We start from the raw sequence: 3,833 nt of genomic DNA on the forward strand, positions 1-3,833 counted from the left end.
AAACGTACCTTTTACATTAGCGGGGTCTCAATATCTTCATAATTTACAGCTGGATAAACAATGAGCGTAATGTAACTGTCAACTCATTACCTACATGTCTAATAAATGTTTAATAAATCCCATGAATATCTTTAAAAAAAAAAAAAAAAAACTCAAATGTGCGGCTATTTTCAGCAGCTAGCTTTAAACATGATGCTGACATTTGACCCCCCAGTATCTTGTAATGAATTTTAAGCGGTGAGGTAACTTTGACAGGCTTTCTTTTCCTACTAATCAGTTACACAGAGACGAGTGTTTATTTTATGTATGTATGTGCGTGCGCGTGCGTGCGTGCGTGCGTGTGCGTGTGTGTGCATGCCTGCTTGAGTTCCACGTGCAGCAGTGGGACAGAAACACAGGAGGGTTGTGGGTCGGCTCCCCGGCGACAGAGACTGAGGGCGGGGTACCTGATCGTCACTGAGATAGTTGGGCAGGCCTCCGACAAAGAGCTTGTGTGGCGAGTCTGGAACCACGGTGGAGACGACCCCTGCAGACAGAGCGGCACGGCGCCCAAAGCCGGCCGATCACAGCAAACCGTCAACATGCCGGATAATGACCACGAGCAAACGGCGCGAGTGAAATAAGCCAACTTCAAATCAGTATGACGTCGTTATCTCCTATATAATATCAGATAAATGTAACTCCAGCAAAAAAATACCTAAATACTGGGGCAGTTTGACGACTGTTTTTTGTCTCTCCCATCTTGCTCTCCATGGGAGATGCTGACACATGCAGCACCAGTCAAAAGTATGGACACACCTGCTCTTAATGCATTTGTCTCTATTTTAGCTGTTATTCACCTTATAGTAAAAGGCCTTTGGGCATGGAAGTTATGCATATGAAGTACTGCAAAGACAAAATTTTTGTCTCTTCAAAATAGGAGCCATTGGCTTCGATGACAGCATTGCGGACTCAACCAGCTAACATATGTACCCACCTGGACCGTTTCTCCAACAGTCCTCGAGTTTCCACAAGTTCTGCGCGCAAGCTGGCTACCTTACTCTTACTCTCATCCAACTGATCCCAAACCAGCTCTATAGAGTTTAGGTTGGGGGGCTGTGGGGACCATCTCTTTCCTAGTTCACAAGGTAATAAGCTACTTGCATAACCTTCAAGGTGGGCTTTGGGTCATTATCTTGCTGAAAAACAAGTCATTTTCAGTAGGTGTGTCCAGAATTTTTAACTAGAATAGGAGCCAGCAACCCTAGAACAATTTGGGGGTTAGGGTCCTTGCTCAAGGGCCCAGTGGTGAAATCACTCTGCCAACCCTGGTATTTGAACCAGCAACCTTCTTTTCATGGGCAAACATCACAGAGCCACACAACACCCCTATGTTAACAGTAAGAAGTGAGTGACTGAGCTGTGTGTGTGTGTGTGTGGCTCAGCTGGTTAGGATGCCAGCGTTATCATCAGAAGATCACTGGTTCACATCACTGGTGATCACACCACTGGGCCGGCGAGTTTGCTCTAGGGACAGGCTGACCCTGATTTCTCAAAAAAAAAAAAAAAAAAAAAACATTCTTCACTTTGGATAAAACTGTCTGCTAAATATTTACAACATTAAGTAAATAAAAGTGAAAGTCTCCCTCTTTATATGACAAGACATCCGCAGCTTGCGAAGGACAGTCAGTCCGTAACGAGTACAAAAAACTGGCCTTGCCGATCGGCTCTTCAAAGGTAAATAAAGATTAAGGTTATGACGGCGACAAGCAAAACGGACCTGGTACGTGGAAGGCGGGCTGCTCTGAGATGCCAGGCAGGGGGCGATAGTCGTGGGGGCCGCCTGATTTTTAACGACTGACCCTGGAAAATGATGCCGTCGAAGGCCATTGCCTGCGTGGTCTCATCCACGGACCGAAACTAGGGCAGAACGAAGAACGTCGTTAATCAGGGAAGGCTGCGGTCTCCGCCTGGACACAGCAGCCATTAGGCAGGAAAGACTCTTACTTCAAGGAAGGCAAAGTTCTTGTCCTGGTTTATCTGAACAGCGAGGACGGGATTGGTGGGACCTTGACATAAGCCAGCCAATCGCATCTGGGTATTGAAGAAATCCGCCATGGCCTCCTAAAAAGACAGGCAGACACACTGAATGAAGACAGGCAGACGTCTGAAGACATCAAAACAGGCAAACGAGAAAAAAAATGACTGACAAGTCTAGTACATTTATCTATTTATTTTGCGGACACTTTCATCCAAAGCAACATACATTTCATTGAAGAAGCAGGACCAGACAGTTCCTAGAGCAAATAGTGCTTAAGGGCTGCGCTCGGGGGCCCAATGGTGAAATCACTCTGCTGCCCAAGGGATTTGAACCAACAACCTTCTTGTGACCGGCTCAGTGTCCTAACTCACTGAGCTACACATGACACCAGTATGCATGACAGAAGGCAACGCGGGACTTTGCCTGGACTCACCTCCGTCAGGCCGAAGGGGATGTTGCCGACATAAAGCCGCCTGGCCTGCCGGGTCATCTGGCTGCCGACCATCGGCACCTGGGTGGGCGTCACTGCCACGCCGCTGGTGGTGGATGTTGCCAGTAAAGCTATCGTGGGGATCTGCCCTGCAGCTGTGGGGAGGAGAAAGGGCTTCAAGACCCCAACCAGGGACGGCCAGAACATCCGGATCGTCGCCTTCATTTGCTTCTAACCCCTAGGTTTAAGCTCTCTTCACACTGTCTGAAATCATCCCAAGTGTTATTCCCTCTTTGACCAGCAGGGGGGAGGAGGGCACTCCAGAATAAATGCTTTCATTGCAACCAATATACCATAACCTTGCAATACTGAACTAGCACACATGGAAGCGTCGCATCCAAACCTTGCATTGCCTTGTACTGCATGGGGGTGATGTGCTCGAATCCCGGAGGGGGAACATCCCAGTACTTGTATGTCCTTTTCTTACGGCTTCTCCGAGGAGAGTAGCTGCCCAAACACAAAACAGAAGGTTGTTTTCCCCAAACAATACAGTGTAAACACTCAGAATCTGGCAAAAACAAACAGATGGCAGAATGTTTACATTTAACTTTGGATCGCAGGCAGTTTAAGGTCATGAGGGTGTGACCATGCGCCACTTTTTAGGCTGGCTTTGAGGTCCCATCGCTATGGCGGGGGCTACTTATAAACGCCAGTTAAAATTTAATATGGGTACAGTCCCCCTTCCCACCACGAAGAAACCAATTGGTTGATTGTGAAAGAAACTTGTTAAGAGGCCTCAAACCATGCTAGATATCAGCTTCAGTGCCTGTAACCGGGACCGTGAGGGGGGGTACCTGTGCTTCTTGTGCTCGCGTGAGCTGCTCCGTCGGTCACGACCCTTGCGGTCGCGGCTGCTGCTGCGCTTCTCGTGACTCCGCCCCCTGGAGTCCTTGCTCCAGCGGCGGTGCTTCTCGCCACGGCTCAGAGACCGGCTGCGGCTACGCTTCTTGTGTCGCTCCTTCTCCCGCTCTGGGGGACGACACCGTGGTACCAGTGAGACGGTGGGCGGAGCGACATGACTGCCCCCCTACCATCCATTTCGATAAATCCAAGATGTGTAACTCAGAGGGATTATGAATGTGTGTCCGGATGGTTGTGGGTTTGAAGCCCATGAGTCACAGAGTAATCATATTGCCAACTTCCCTGGGGTGCTGGATGCTGACTGACCCAGCGCTATGCCTTAAAAGTCACTTACGGAGACCAAGATGTGGTACGGGGTCTAACTCCCCAGTTTCCTCACCAGAATGAAGCACCTCCATTCAATTCACATATTCAATCACACCCTCCTGAAACAAACACACCCATCTCTCAATGGCTAATAAT

At 48.8% G+C, this 3,833-nt stretch overlaps 1 long non-coding RNA gene across 1 annotated transcript; it reads right to left on the reverse strand.

Moving 5' to 3' along the window:
- Window positions 1-216: 216 nt before the first annotated feature.
- Window positions 217-2,046, reverse strand: LOC125729209 (uncharacterized). Its single transcript, XR_007389670.1, has 3 exons — window positions 1,987-2,046; window positions 1,760-1,899; window positions 217-526 (listed from the first exon to the last, which is right to left on the reverse strand). It is a non-coding gene; the product is annotated as an uncharacterized LOC125729209 (long non-coding RNA).
- Between the last annotated feature and the right edge of the window lie 1,787 nt (window positions 2,047-3,833).

Source organism: Brienomyrus brachyistius, unplaced genomic scaffold (assembly GCF_023856365.1).
Source record: "Brienomyrus brachyistius isolate T26 unplaced genomic scaffold, BBRACH_0.4 scaffold573, whole genome shotgun sequence".
NCBI classification, from domain to species: domain Eukaryota; kingdom Metazoa; phylum Chordata; class Actinopteri; order Osteoglossiformes; family Mormyridae; genus Brienomyrus; species Brienomyrus brachyistius.